The sequence below is a fragment of the Ischnura elegans genome, chromosome 12, assembly GCF_921293095.1.
Source record: "Ischnura elegans chromosome 12, ioIscEleg1.1, whole genome shotgun sequence".
Taxonomy (NCBI): domain Eukaryota; kingdom Metazoa; phylum Arthropoda; class Insecta; order Odonata; family Coenagrionidae; genus Ischnura; species Ischnura elegans.
The window spans coordinates 20,290,399-20,307,983 of NC_060257.1; positions in this window are offsets into that span (position 1 = coordinate 20,290,399).

A 17,585-nucleotide genomic window follows, 5' to 3' on the forward strand; every position below is an offset into this window, starting at 1 on the left:
AGTTAGCTTTAGGCATGCTGCTCCAATCCCAAATGTGAAATGCATCCTTGTTTTCCCGCTGCTCTCGACTTTAACCTCTTGACCTGCTTAAAACACGTCACCTTGAGAACACCCAGCCCATCCCACATCACCCTTTAGGCTTTAAGACGCAAAAGACATGAATAAAGTAAGACAGTGCGATGGGAGACGTACATGTTACATCCTAACCCGGTTTTAAAGGTCTTTTCATTTCCCCTTTGTCATGCCTTATGAAGAGGATCGTTTCGTTTGATGCTGTTTAGTCGCTGTTTTTACGACTGCTAGTTGATAAAAATATCGTTATACCTTTTTCCTCACGGATGAAAGCGCTGCAATGGTGGCGGTGAATTTTATTTCGTTACTTTCGAATGTGACGGATTTTGAAAAACAAAGACTCCCATACTGGTGAAAATTTCTCGGTTTTTCCACCAGGTGGGTTGCTGATAGGCCGACGTTTCGTTAGCTGCCTCTGCCATCAAGGCATGTCCTTAGGATGATGGTAGAGACAGCCTTCGAATAGTCGACCTAAAAACAACTCACCCAATGGAAAAATTTTACCAGGATCACACGCCGGGAAAGAACAAAATCATGATTAAGACTTCCATATTTTTCCGTTTTTCGATCTTTTACCTAATTAATGAGCTCTATGCATCGAAAAATTTATGGCCTTAGCTTTTTCGTAAAAAAAGTTGATGACGTCATGATTTCACCGCTTCTCAGCCACTTCTTGGCCTTTAGCATAGGTCTCGCGTGGTTCATTTCCATTTTTACTTATTTTAACCGGTTTCTTTCTTCAGAGAATGGTTCTCCTTTAACGAGGAAACTAACTGAAATGACGTCACAAGCTCTTGAAAAGCCGGCGGATACATTCACGTTTATTTAAAACTAATACGAATATGGCTGAATGGGGAGGATATTTTCGCCTTAAATTACCTATCTTTTCCAATTATATTAGCCTTATCTAAGGATTGAAATTTAGTGTCTGATTGATCGACATGATTGTTTCGGCTTGATGATTCTGTGCTGTGTCTGTACTTGATTATAATCAAATTTGCCTTGGTAACTTGAATAAACGGTGAATCTGTGCATAAATCCCGAGGTTCTATATCAAAATAAGTCGTAATCTCGGGTGTGTAGTGCGTCATCGCCTAAATTGGGTCATCCCGCCGGCGCAAATAAACTCGCTCTGTTTAATCTCGTACCTAGCTCAGGTTTCAAGGGAATTGGGTGTTATCCGAGGAACTTCCTGGTTTAAAATGGCACCCTCCTTAGATACCCCAGATTCTGTAACCACCGATGTATCTCTCCCCCTTGAGAAAAGTTTTTTGGTTTTTTTTGCCAAGCATAGTTACTTTAGGACTTAGCGCGAGTTTGCAGGTTCTTAGTTTAAATCCAGGTCAGCGTAAGTTAACATTTTTCTTTAAAATTTACCACAATGAGGACTTGTATTTGGGTCCGTATAGATACACTACCGGGTATTATTTGATTATTTCCTAAAGTTGCTATTCATTATGCCTTAATGCGTAACAGGGTATCACCGTCTTTGGAACATTAGAGTGAGACATACTGAAGTTGTCATTCGCTCAACGGGCGGGTAAATCTTAATACCGAATACCTAGCTAGCTAGAATTACTACCTTTTGTTAAAGAAAAATATAATATGATATGAATGGGAAATGTGTGTTTTTATTTGGTACAAAGTGATTTCATGTATTTTAAGAAATAATGATGATATCATATATTCTCATGTATAAAGAAAAATGATCAGTATACCAAAGTAAAACGATTTCCTTTATTTTTTGGGAAAATTTGTCAGTATATTCTTTGAAAGTTATGACAATATTCCTCCATATAGGGGTGTAAAATAGCTTTCTTTATATCGGAACAATATGCACACACATATACGTAGCATGTGTCCTTAGCATTGTGGTTTGTTTCTTAAATTTTCACGGAAGTAAAGCGGCAGGTGTCACGAATATCAAAGTGGGCTTTATAATGGCGAATACTTTGGAATATTTAAGAAGTGTGTGTCTTTGAAACTCAATTCAAAACAAATATCTACCTCCACATTTTCGCATTCACGGTAATTTAATCCCCAAAACTACTCATTTCAGTCAAATTCGAGCCGGCAGCGATGCGAGTCGAATTTCTCGCGGTTTCCTGGGCGTGTATCAAAACACACCACACCCACGAATTAGCTGAAGCCATTTTGGCCCCGTCACTCAACCTTGACTCTCGACTTAATTACAGAGCTACGTGATCAGGCTGTGATGCCTGTCGCAATCCCCGCCTAATCCTTGCGTCGCCGCGAATGTGTAATGTCAGCATTCGTGGTGTTGGAGTGAAACTTCAAGGTTGAGGAAGCAAGAGATGGGAATTTGAAGGCGGACCGAGGTAGCTTGAGGATCGCGAATCTTGGTCGTCTTTAAACCATCGTTGGCCGCGCTGCCGCACCTTCTGCGATATTCTTTTCACATCTCGGTCATCTATATCTCATATGGTCATGCTTTCTCTAAGATGGGCTATGATAATCATATGTGATCACTCCACAGCTCTATTTATGTGCTAGATGTCGCATCAATAGGTTTGCTCGAGCGATAAATTTGAGCTGTCGATTTTTAATGCAAAAGGGTAGTTACCTTCATCAAAGAAAACGAAAGGCATTGATTGTGATTCGTTACCCACCATTAGAGTATTCATAATATATAAATTATTTGGCTTTAGAAATCCCAGTTTAGACGAATGTTTATGATCAATTTTAACCTCATTTGAAAAAGGCGAGATTGGCGCCCATGCGATGCCACTCCACGTGAAGTCACAAGGACCTAGATTCTATACGAGTAGATAGGAGTTTTACATCATCTGAGATTACCAATGCATGCAAGAGGCACAGAGCTCAGGGAAACATTTCTTAATAATCATCTATTAAAATTGCGTAAGGTCGGATAGGTTCCTTGGTTTGATAGGGTATTAATAATACTTATTTAACCAAGCGCTACTTGCTAGCAGGGTACTCTAAGCTACCGCCATGCTCGGCAGCAAGCAGCCTGCATCGTAGCGGCGTTCATAGCCTCGCACCCAGGTGGCCTCACACAGCAGCGGCCAGACGTCACACGGGCTTTTCTCAGCATTCATACATAGCCGTCGTGTTTCCGCGCGCTTGGAAATTTTCACTTTTCATTTAATCGCGAAAAATAGATATCGTCATTTAAAAATCTAAAAGTGTGAAATATGTACTCCAGGGGTAATAATCTTTCGATTTAGGCAATAAAAAAATAATAGGAAACCACCCTTTTCTTTCGGCGTGAGCCCAACTATTACCACATGTGGAATGATTATATGCATTTAGTTTCACAGATAATTGTTTGGAAAAGATTTCCTTTAATTTAATTTAATATTAAACTTATCCGTCAGTTTCACCGCCATGGCGTACGATATAAGATTAATCAGGGGTGAGCTCTTCCCTCACCTGCCTAAACCAACCTTGGGGAGGGTTTAAGCTTTCAATAACTTAGAGAATATATTTATGAACCAATGCATTGTCCAGTAATCTCAGTCAGCTTCATTTCTGGTTTCTTACTACTTATACACTTTTACTTCAGTTCCGGCATAAATTTAGTAACGAGCGTGCTGCGCCCGCTCCCAGCGGGCTTCCCCCACTCGTTTCAATGCTGGTCCACAGAGGGATGGGCGCGTTTCTAAGTTTAAAATGTAGAAAAAAAGGCAGGGTCTTATGTACAAATTTAATTGGAATGTTCCTGCACAAACTGAGCTCAGAAGACCTCTTTAAACACAACATTGGAAGTAATTACACTATCCTCTGTTAAACGCACATGATGACTCATACTTACGTATCAACAGGAGACTTCAACGTGGAATCAGCCGCATTTTGTTAGAAGTTATTTAAATAATGCGAGATATTGTTGCAAATGAATAAATGTATCAGTTTGTGCACCGTTAACTTCATGATAATTTTACGTTTTTTTTATTATTTAAAAACCAACTGTAGGAAACAATAGCAATATATAGGAAGTAAGATATGCCGTCGCATGTTTTCTGATAAATTCTGTCCATTTTGGTACCTCATTTGTAGGGTTTGGTTGCGTATAGGTTGAGAAAAAGGTATCTATGCAGTAGACATAATATAGAAGATAGATTCTTGAGGCACCCGCGTATTAAAAAATGCGTGGGCGTCTTTAAACAAAGCTCCTTTTATTTTTTTCTAAAGAACATTCGTACTTAATTATCCATTAATAATATTTGGACGAATGGGCATGTAATACTAAAAGTGCATAAACATGGAAATAATTCCACATATTTCTGGTGAATGTCCTGAAAGTATACGAAATTTTTACAGTAGACCTATCTTTAGACTCAAAATCATATTTTGTGGCAGTACTTAGTATGGTTCTAACATGGACAAACCTATTTCATAATCATATTACCTCGAGATGCTCAGTGAGAAGCAATTAATTTCTCATTAAATATATTATTCCATCATAAAATTTACCGAAGTTAGCCTCGGATCAGATTTACTTAAATTGATACCACTTTGAAATAGTATATAACGAGCATTATGCATACCAAATAGAAGCTCTCCATTATCCATATTCGAGATATTACTTGAAATTGATCCATCATAGCCATGTGACCTGCAAACTCACATTAAGTCGTATTTAACGGAATGCAGATAGCCTCGTTTGTTCTTCAAAAATCCCACAATTTTCTCGTGATATTTTTAATAGCTCCCCTTACCTTTCGGCTGTCTTGCTTTACAAATAGGAGATTCCTGCCCAGACGGTTTATACAAATGTCTCGAGAGCGGAGACAAATAGTTTCCATATAATGTTTATGTACCTTACTCCATTCATCTGCGTCTAATGAGGACTGCAGAGATGGTTCAGGCTTGGGGGCTAGAGAACAATATTTGGACTGTCAGTTGAGATCATGTGAGAGTCTCATGCGAAGGGAAGTGGAAGCAAACAGTCTATAGCTCCTGCTTCCACTTCCTCCAAGATTTTGTCTGGGTTAAAACATCATGCAGGCATTAATTTTCTGAGTACATAGTTATTCTAAATTATGTGGAGCTTACGTTTAGCTGTAATTCAAAGCAGGCAGCTAAATATGAACCGTTAAATAGCGGTATTTCATTGGATGAGTGAGCAACATGGAGAAAATTATGGAAGAAATTTTATTTTAATATGCTATTGTCGTTAAAATATGTTATAATGTTTCAAAATAATTACATTCTGAGGGTCGATTCCTTTTTATATATATAAACGAGTCGATTGGGTGCTTGAATTCTTCAAGCGGGTAATAAGGAGGGTGGGAACATTGTTGTGTCACGTGTTGTCGAGTATTGTGTCCATAAGTGTTTAAAATATTCAAAAATTTCCCTGCCGGTTTTTGAAAGGGTAAGGAACTTAATTGTTAACTTTTAAAATTATTTGTTATTTTCAATATGATTTCATTTGACGAATAGTTCATTATTTGAATAGGCTAAGTTTAGCACTGAGACATAATTGGAATAAGGTTTTTAAAATTTCAAGACAGTGATGATTTTGTGGTTATTTTTCAACTCTTAGAGTCCAAAAGCGTTGTGATAAGCGAAACTTGAAAATGAAACGCAGATTCCTTAGATAAATATATAAAGATATACCACTCGCAAAACATATGTCCATAATGCAGTGTGTAAAATACTAAATTGTAACGATTCCCCAAATTTCTTTGGTACTAAAAAATAGTTATTCTCAAGATATTCCAATTTGAAAAAAATAGCTTTGGCATATTTGCTATCATTATCGTATCGAATTATCAAGTATACTGACACGTGTATTGAAAATTCGCAATCCTGTTCCAGTCTTCGATCATCAACCCTAAAATTCCTGGTCAACTATGTACGTGGATAGAAAATCCTGTATGTAATAACGATTCGATATATTTTAAGAAAAAGCATATTCAATATATATAGATCGTGAGACTACACGCAAAGCATATTTCCATTGGGCATTGTGAGGAAGACCAAGATGTACCCATTCACCAAATTTCATTGGTCCAACGTAAATACTAATCATGTTATGCCAATTCGCGTATTTGCTACAATTATCGAATCGATCTTTCGATAAAACTGCTATCTGCACTGTAATATCCGCAATGCCGTAGATTTTAATTCCAGTTAATAGAAATCTTCTCTATATTTCCTGGTCAACTATGTCCTTGGATGTAAAATCCTATATGTTATAGCAATTCGACATATTTTAAGAAAAAGTAGATTCGATATATATCGAACGTGAGACTAAACGCAAACAATATTTCAATTGGGCATTGTGAGGAATCCCAAGATGTACCCATTCACAATATTTCATTGGTGCAACGTATATACTAATCAAAATAGCTAATTTCAGCATTTGCTATAACTATCTATTCGATCTTTCGATTATACTGACATCTGCACTGTAAAATCCGCAACGATATTGATTTTATTTCCTCGCTATGGTCATCTACTATATTATTGCTGGTCAACAATGCCCGTGGGTGTAAAATCCTAAATGTTATAGCTATTCGATATAATTTGTGAAAAAGCAGATTCGATATGTATCGAATGTGAGACTACATGCAAAACATATTTTCATTGGGCAATGTGAGGAATACCAAGATGTACCCATTCACCAATTTTCATTGGTCCAACGTATATACTAATCCAGTTATGCCAATTTGCGTATTTGCTACAATAATCGATTCGATCTTTCGATTATACTGACATCTGTAATGTAAAATCCTCAATGACATTTTTTTTATATCCAGTCTATGGTCATCTACTATATAATTCCTGGTCAAAAATGCCCATGGGTGTAAAATCCTAAATGTCATAGCTATTCGATATAATTTGTGAAAAAGCAGATTCGATATGTATCGAATGTGAGACTACATGCAAAACATATTTCCATTGGGCAATGTGAGGAATACCAAGATGTACCCATTCACCTATTTTCATTGGTCCAACGTATATACTAATCCAGTTATGCCAATTTGCGTATTTGCTACAATAATCGATTCGATCTTTCGATTATACTGACATCTGTAATGTAAAATCCGCAATGACATTTTTTTTATATCCAGTCTATGGTCATCTACTATATAATTCCTGGTCAACAATGCCCGTGGGTGTAAAATTCTATATGTTATAGCTATTCGATATAAATTGTGAAAAAGCAGATTCGATATATATCGAATGTGAGACTACATGCAAGACATATTTTCATTGGATATTGTGAGGAATAAAAAGATGTACCCATTCACCATATTTCATTGGTCAAACGGAAACACTATTGAAGTTATGCCAATTAACGTATTTGCTAGAATAATCGAATCGATTCTTCGATCAAACTGACATCTGTACTTTAAAATCCGCATTGCTTTTGGTTTAACTTACAGTCTATGGGTATCTACTATATAATTCCTGGTCAAATATGTCCTTGGATGTAAAATCCTATGTGTTATAGCAATTCGATATATTTTAATAAAAATTATATTCGATATATATCGAGCGTGAGACTACATACAAAACAAATTTCCATTGGGCATTGTGAGGAATACAAAGATGTACCCATTCACCAAATTTCATTGGTCCAACGGAAACACAATTGAAGTTATGCCAATTAACGTATTTGCTATAATAATCGAATCGATTTTTCGATCATTCTGACATCTGTACTTTGAAATTCGCAATGTTTTTGGTTTAATTTCTGGGATATGGGTATCTACTATGTATTTCCTTGTCTACTATGTCCTTAGATGTAAAATCCTATATGCTATAGCAATTCGATATATTTTAAGAAAAAGTAGATTCGATATATATCGAGCGTGAGACTATATAGAAAACATGTTTCCATTGCGCATTGTGAGGAATACCATGATGTACCAATTCACTAAATTTCATTGGTCCAACGTATACACTTATCATTTTATGCCAATTTCCGTATTTGCTATAAAAATCGAATCGTACATTCGACTATACTGCCACCTGTATTGAAAAATTCGCATCCTATTGATAACCCCTCCATTCGATGGCCATACCCTTATCCCTCTCTTCTCTACTATCCCCGCTTTCAAAATTTCGCCTATGTTCTTATATTGGTGACGTATATAGGGCGATGCGTGTATTTCTTACGGGGACCTAATACAAAAAGATATAAATTCATATTGATATATCTTCGTTAGGAAACATTACTCATCTAAATAATTTATGTGTACGCATAATTCATTTCTTCCCTTACATATTTTTACAATTTTTATCCCCGTAACTATGTAAATAGGTCTGAAAAATGGCTCAATCGAATGCAACCTTTTATCGATCATAACTTCGACTGTAATCGCTCGATTCGCTTGATATAACTTTTGTCGAAGAAAAGACATTAACAGTAGTATTATATATGACTTTCACATTCATGCTTTGATTTAGAAAGGAGTTATTAGCGATTTAAGCGTAACCAAGGAGATTGGTATCGATATAACTCGCACATGAATCGATCGAGCGAAATGGTCATCATTGCAAAAGTTGACCATTTTGATAAAAGTATTACCCTAAAAATTTCATTCATGTAGCTGGAACGGTTGCTATGATATTCAAGATTGTATGCTCCACAAAATAATGGCGACAATGATTTTTCGCGTGCAGGATATTTTTCGGAATTTAATTATGAATTAACCAAGAGGGATACGGAGAAAGTGAGCTCAAACGTGAGGGTACGAAGTACCCTCTAACGGTTTTTCCAGAAGAGTCCAAATTTTCATATGGCACATGTCTCAAGGCTGAAATCCGAGTTTGAAAATTCGCCCTTCACGACAATGTAAAATCGAAATCGTTTATTCCTCGGAATTGTTTCGACATATGAAAATTCCAAGATAGCCAAAAAATCAACCAAAAAATTCTCTACCAAATAAGTCAAGGAAAATGTCGTACGATTATTGCAAGTTGGTCAAAAAAATTCCTAAACTTTTTCCATAAGAAAAGCATAGAAAACGTTCAAAAAATAATAAAAAATACTAAATATTAATTCGTCGCAATGACAACCATACCAAAAAATCGACCAAAAAATCTACTTTATGTCCATTGAATATCATGTTCCTCAGACGTTTTAAAGTACAAAATAAAAGCGAAAAATCTTTAGTCCCGTAAGGCTCCCATGTTAATTCAAGTCGATATATCTCGAAAACTAATCGATTTTTTCAAGTTTTAAGATTTTTCCTCCCGATGAATTTTTTTTCACTTTTACATCCAATAAGCCAAATATCCACACCTACCACAGTTTGGGCTGTGAATTTTGATGAGTCAGTCAGTGGTTAACCAATTTGCCATCTTATATTAGCTTAACGAGTCGATTGGGTGCTTGAATTCTTCAAGCGGGTAATTAGGAGGGTGGGAACATTGTTGTGTCACGTGTTGTCGAGCATTGTGTCCATAAGTGTTAAAAATATTCAAAAATTTCCCTGCCGGTTTTTGAAAGGGTAAGGAACTTAATTGTTTACTTTTAAAATTATTTGTTATTTTCAATATGATTTCATTTGACGGATACTTCATTATTTGAATAGGCTAAGTTTAGCACTGAGACATAATTGGAATAAGGTTTTTAAAATTTCAAGACAGTGATGATTTTGTGGTTATTTTTCAACTCTTAAAATCCAAAAGCGTTGTGATAAGCGAAACTTGAAAATGAAACGCAGATTCCTTAGATAAATATATAAAGATATACCACTCGCAAAACATATGTCCATAATGCAGTGTGTAAAATACTAAATTGTAACGATTCCCCAAATTTCATTGGTACTAAAAAATAGTTATTCTCAAGATATTCCAATTTGAAAAAAAATAGATTTGGCATATTTGCTATCATTATCGTATCGAATTATCAAGTATACTGACACGTGTATTGAAAATTCGCAATCCTGTTCCAGTCTTCGATCATCAACCCTAAAATTCCTGGTCAACTATGTACGTGGATAGAAAATCCTGTATGTAATAACGATTCGATATATTTTAAGAAAAAGCATATTCAATATATATAGATCGTGAGACTACACGCAAAGCATATTTCCATTGGGCATTCTGAGGAAGACCAAGATTTACCCATTCACCAATTTTCATTGGTCCAACGTAAATACTAATCATGTTATGCCAATTCGCGTATTTGCTACAATTTTCGAATCGATCTTTCGATAAAACTGCTATCTGCACTGTAATATCCGCATTGCCGTAGATTTTAATTCCAGTTAATAGAAATCTTCTCTTTATTTCCTGGTCAACTATGTCCTTGGATGTAAAATCCTATATGTTATAGCAATTCGACATATTTTAAGAAAAAGTAGATTCGATATATATCGAACGTGAGACTAAACACAAACAATATTTCAATTGGGCATTGTAAGGAATCCCAAGATGTACCCATTCACAAAATGTCATTGGTGCAACATATATACTAATCAAAATATGCTAATTTCAGCATTTGCTATAACTATCGAATCGATCTTTCGATTATACTGACATCTGCACTGTAAAATCCGCAACGATATTGATTTTATTTCCACGCTATGGTCATCTTCTATATAATTGCTGGTCAACAATGCCCTTGGGTGTAAAATCCTAAATGTTATAGCTATTCGATATAATTTGTGAAAAAGCAGATTCGATATGTATCGAATGTGAGACTACATGCAAAACATATTTCCATTGGGCAATGTGAGGAATACCAAGATGTACCCATTCACCAATTTTCATTGGTCCAACGTATATACTAATCCAGTTATGCCAATTTGCGTATTTGCTACAATAATCGATTCGATCTTTCGATTATACTGACATCTGTAATGTAAAATCCGCAATGACTTTTTTTTATATCCAGTCTATGGTCATCTACTATATAATTCCTGGTCAAGAATGCCCATGGGTGTAAAATCCTAAATGTCATAGCTATTCGATATAATTTGTGAAAAAGCAGATTCGATATGTATCGAATGTGAGACTACATGCAAAACATATTTCCATTGGGCAATGTGAGGAATACCAAGATGTACCCATTCACCAATTTTCATTGGTCCAACGTATATACTAATCCAGTTATGCCAATTTGCGTATTTGCTACAATAATCGATTCGATCTTTCGATTATACTGACATCTGTAATGTAAAATCCGCAATGTCATTTTTTTTATATCCAGTCTATGGTCATCTACTATATAATTCCTGGTCAACAATGCCCATGGGTGTAAAATCCTATATGTTATAGCTATTCGATATAAATTGTGAAAAAGCAGATTCGATATATATCGAAGGTGAGACTACATGCAAAACATATTTCCATTGGGCATTGTGAGGAATAAAAAGATGTACCCATTCACCAAATTTCATTGGTCAAACGGAAACACTATTGAAGTTATGCCAATTAACGTATTTGCTAGAATAATCGAATCGATTCTTCGATCATACTGACATCTGTACTTTAAAATCCGCATTGCTTTTGGTTTAACCTACAGTCTATGGGTATCTACTATGTAATTCCTGGTCAAATATGTCCTTGGATGTAAAATCCTATGTGTTATAGCAATTCGATATATTTTAATAAAAATTATATTCGATATATATCGAGCGTGAGACTACATACGAAACAAATTTCCATTGGGCATTGTGAGGAATACAAAGATGTACCCATTCACCAAATTTCATTGGTCCAACGGAAACACAATTGAAGTTATGCCAATTAACGTATTTGCTATAATAATCGAATCAACTTTTCGATCATACTGACATCTGTACTTTGAAATTCGCAATGTTTTTGGTTTAATTTCTGGGATATGGGTATCTACTATGTATTTCCTTGTCTACTATGTCCTTAGATGTAAAATCCTATATGCTATAGCAATTCGATATATTTTAAGAAAAAGTAGATTCGATATATATCGAGTGTGAGACTATGTACAAAACATGTTTCCATTGCGCATTGTGAGGAATACCATGATGTACCAATTCACTAAATTTCATTGGTCCAACGTATACACTTATCATTTTATGCCTATTTGCGTATTTGCTTTAAAAATCGAATCGTACATTCGACTATACTGCCACCTGTATTGAAAAATTCGCATCCTATTGATAACCTCTCCATGCGATGGCCATACCCTTATCCCTCTCTTCTCTACTATCCCCGCTTTCAAAATTTCGCCTATGTTCTTATATTGGTGACGTATATAGGGCGATGCGTGTATTTCTTACGGGGACCTAATACAAAAAGATATAAATTCATATTGATATATCTTCGTTAGGAAACAATACTCATCTAAATAATTTATGTGTACGCATAATTCATTTCTTCCCTTACATATTTTTATAATTTTTATCCCCGTAACTATGTAAATAGGTCTGAAAAATGGCTCAATCGAATGCAACCTTTTATCGATCATAACTTCGACTGTAATCGCTCGATTCGCTTGATATAACTTTTGTCGAAGAAAAGACATTAACAGTAGTATTATATATGACTTTCACATTCATGCCTTGATTAAAAAAAAAGTTATTAGCGATTTAAGCGTAACCAAGGAGATTGGTATCGATATAACTCGCACATGAATCGATCGAGCGAAATGGTCATCATTGCAAAAGTTGACCATTTTGATAAAAGTATTACCCTGAAAATTTCATTCATGTAGCTGGAACGGTTGCTATGATATTCAAGATTGTATGTTCCACAAAAAAATGGCGACAATGATTTTTCGCTTGCAGGACATTTTTCGGAATTTAATTATGAATTAACCAAGAGGGATACGGCGAAAGTAAGCTCAAACGTGAGGGTTCGGAGAACCCTCTAACGGTTTTTCTTGGAGATTCCAAATTTTCATATGGCACATGTCTCAAGGCTGAAATCCGAGTTTGAAAATTCGCCCATCACGACAATGTTAAATCGAAATCGTTTATTCCTCGGAATTGTTTCGACGTACGAAAATTTTAAGATAGCCAAAAACCAAAGAATTATCTAACTTTTTGGCAAAGGAATTTGTCGTACGATTATTGCAAGTTGGTCAAAAAAATTCCTAAAGTTTTCCCATAAGAAAAGCATTGAGAGCATTCAAACAGTAATAAAAAATACTAAATATCAATTCGTCGCTATGGCAACCACACCAAAAAATCGACCAAAAAATCTAGTCCATGTCCATTGAATATCATGTTCCTCGGGCGTTTAAAAGTACAAAATAAAAGCTTAAAAGTTGTAGTCCCATAAGGCTCCCATGTTAATTCAAGTCGATATATCTCGAAAACTAATCGACTTTTTCAACTTTTCAGATTTTTCCTCCCGATGAATATTTTTTTACTTTTACGTCCAATATTCCATATACCCACAAATATCACAGTTTGGGCTACTAATTTGTGTCAATCACCCAATCAATGAATTACTTTCCAGCTATATAGGGGGGCGTCAACGAGTCGATTGGGCGCTTGAATTCATCAAGCGGGTAATTAGGGGGGGTGGAAACATAGTTGTGTCACATATTTTCGAGTCATGTGCCCATAAGTGGTTTAATATTCAAAAATTTCCCCGCCGTTTTTTTCAAAGGGTAAGGAACTAAATTTTTCACTGTTAGAAATATTTGTTATTTTCAATATGATTTTATTTGACGGATAATTGATTCTTTGATCCATTAAGTTAACCATTGACACATAATCGGAATAAGGTTTTAAAAATTTCAAGAGAGTGTTGATTATGTGGTTATTTTTCAACTGTTAAAGTCCATAAACATTGTGATAAGCCACTCTTGAAAATACAACGCAGATTCTTTAGATAAATATATAAAGATATTCCACTTGCAAAACGAATATCCATAATGCAGCTTGTAAAATACTGAATTGTAACGATTCCTCTAATTTCTTTGGTCTTAAAAAATTGTTATTCTCAAGATATTCCATTTTGCAAAAAAGATTTGGCATATTTGATATCATAATCGTATCTAATTATCAAGTATACTGACACGTGCATTGAAAATACGCAATCCGATTGATTTACCTTCCAATCTTTGATCATCAACACTAAAATTCCTGGTCGACTATGTACGTGCATGCAAAATCCTATGTTATAACGATTCGTATATTTTAAGAAAAAGCATATTCGATATGCATCAATCGTGAGACTACATGCAAAACATATTACCTTTGGGAATTGTGAGGAATACCAAGATGTACCAAGCACCAAATTTAATTGGTCCAACGGATACACTATTCAACTTGTGCCAATGTTATGTATTTGTTATAATAATCGAATCCATTCTTCGATTATACTGGCATTTGTATCGTTGAATCCGCAAAGCTATTGATTTAACTTACAGTCTATGGCTATCTTCCACATAATTATATTGGTCAACTATGTCCTTGGATGTAAAAGCCTATATGTTATAGCAATACGATATATTTTAAGAAAAAGTAGATTCGATTAATACCGAACGTGAGACTATACACAAAATATGTTTCATTTGGGCATTGTGAGGAATACCAAGATGTACCCATTTGCCAAATTTTAATTGGACCAACGTATAAACTAATCAAGTTTTGCAAATTTGCGTATTTGATAGAATAATCGAATCGATCTTGCGATTACACTGCCATCTGTACTGTAAAATCCACATGGCTATTGGTTTAATTTTCAGTCTGTGTGTCTACTATACAATACCTGGCCAACTATGCCCTTGGATGTAAAATCCTATATGTTATAGCGGTTCGATATATTTGAAGAAAAAGCATATTCGATATATATCGCACGTTAGACAACATACAAAGCATATTTCTGTTGGGCAGTGTGAGGATTACCAAGATGTGCACATTCGCCAAATTTCATTGGTCCAACGGGTATACTTTTCAAGTTATACCAATTTGTGTATATGCTATAATAATCGAATCGTTTTTTCGATCATACTGACATCTGTACGGTAAAGTCCGCAATCCCATTGGTTTAATTTTCAGTCTATGGGTATCTATTATTTAATACCTGGTCAACTATGCCTGTGGATGTAAAATCCTACATGTATTAGCAATTCGATATACTTTAAGAAAAAGTAGATTCGATATATATCGAATGTGAGACTACGTACAAAACAAATTTTCATTGGGCATTGTGAGGAATACCAATATGTACCCATTCACCAAATTTCATTGATCCAACGGTAAATCTATTGAAGATATACCACTTTACGTATTTGCTATAATAATCGAATCGATTTTTCGATCATACTGACATCTGTACGGTAAAGTCCGCAATCCCATTGGTTTAATTTTCAGTCTATGGGTATCTACTATTTAATACCTGGTCAACTATGCCTGTGGATGTAAAATCCTACATGTTATAGCAATTCGATATACTTTAAGAAAAAGTAGATTCGATATATATCGAATGTGAGACTACGTACAGAACAAATTTTCATTGGGCATTGTGAGGAATACCAATATGTACCCAATCACCAAATTTCATTGATCCAACGGTAAATCTATTGAAGTAATGCCCATTTACGTATTTGCTATAATAATCGAATCGATTTTTCGATCATACTGACATCTGTACTGTAAAATCCGCAAGGCTATTGGTTTAAAATCCAGTCAATGGGTATCTACTATTTAATCCCTAGTAAACTATGTCCTTGGATGTAAAATCCTACATGTTATAGCAATTCGATACATTTTAAGAAAAAGTAGAATCGATATATATCGAATGTGAGACTACGTACAAAACAAATTTTCAATGGGCATCGTGAGGAATACCAATATGTACCCAATCACCAAATTTCATTGATCCAACGGTAAATCTATTGAAGTAATGCCCATTTACGTATTTGCTATAATAATCGAATCGATTTTTCGATCATACTGACATCTGTACTGTAAAATCCGCAATGCTATTGGTTTAACATCCAGCGTATGGGTAATCTATTTAAAATTCCTGGTCAACTATGTCCCTAGATGTAAAATCCTATATGTTATAGCAATTCGACATATTATAAGAAAAAGTAGATTCGATATATATCGAACGTGAGACTGAATACAAAACATACTACCATAGAGTATCGTGAGGAATACCAAGATGTACCTGTTTACCAAGTTTCATTTGTCCAACGTATATACTTATCAAGTTATGCCAATTTGCGTATTTGCTATACTAATCGAATCGTACTTTAGACACTGCTGACATCTGTACTGTAAAATCCGCAATCCTATTGATATCCCTTCTATGGTCACTCCCTTATCCCTGCCTTCTCTAATATCCCCGCTTTCAAAATTTAGCCTATGTTCTTATTTTGGTGACGTAGATAGACGGGATGCGTGTATTTCTTACGGGGGCCTAATACAAAAAGATATAAATTCAAATCGATGTATCTTCATTAGGAAACATAATTCGTGTAAATTATTTATCTGTGCGCATAATTCATTTTTTTCCTTACATATTGTTAAAATTTTTATCCCCGTAACTATGTAAATAAGCCCAAAAAATGGCTCAGTCGAAACTACCTTGTATCGATCATAACTTCGAGTCTAATCAATGGATCCGCTTGATTTAACTTTTGTCGGATGAATGACATTAGTAGTTATATAGTGTTAGACTTTCATGTTCAAAACTTTATTAACAAAAAAGTTATTAGCGATTGAAGCGTATCCAAGGAGATTGGTATCGATATAACTCGCACGTGAATCGATCGAGCGGAATGACAATCATTGATAAAGTTGACCTTATTAATAAACCTGTTACCCTGAAATTTTCATTCATCTAGCTGAAATGGTTGCTAAGATATTCAAAATTGTATGCTCCACAAAAAAAATGGCGACAATGATTTTTCGCGTGCAGGACATTTTTCGGAATTTAATTATTAATTAACCAAGAGGGATACGGAGAAAGTGAGCTCAAACGTGAGGGTTCGAAGAACCCTTTCACGGTTTTTCTAGGAGATTCCAAATTTTCACATGGCACATGTCTCAACGCCGAAATCCAAGATTGAAAAATCGACCACCTCTACAATGGAAAGTCGAAATCGTTTATTCCTCGGAATTGTTTCGACATGTTAAAATTCCGAGATAGCCAAAAAATCAACCAAAAAATCTAGTATCTTGCATTTCAAGGAATTTGTCCTGCGATGATTGCAAGTTGGTCAAAAAAATTCTTTACGTAGTGCCATAAGAAAAGCATGGGGCACTTTCAAAAAATCATAAAAAATACTAAATATTAATTCATCGCATTGACAACCACACTAAAAAATCAACCAAAAAATCTAGTTTATGTCAAAGGAATGACATGTTCCTCACATATTTAAAAATACATAATAAAAGTGAAAAAGTTTTAGTCCCATAAGGCTCCCATGTTAATTCAAGTCGATATATCTCGAAAAGTAATCGACTTTTTACAGTTTTCAGATTTTTCCTCCCGATGAATTTTTTTTTACTTTTACGTCCAATATTCCATTTACCCACACATATCACAGTTTGGGCTACTAATTTGTGTCAATCACCCAATCAGTGAATCAAATCCTAGCTATATAGGGACTTCAACGA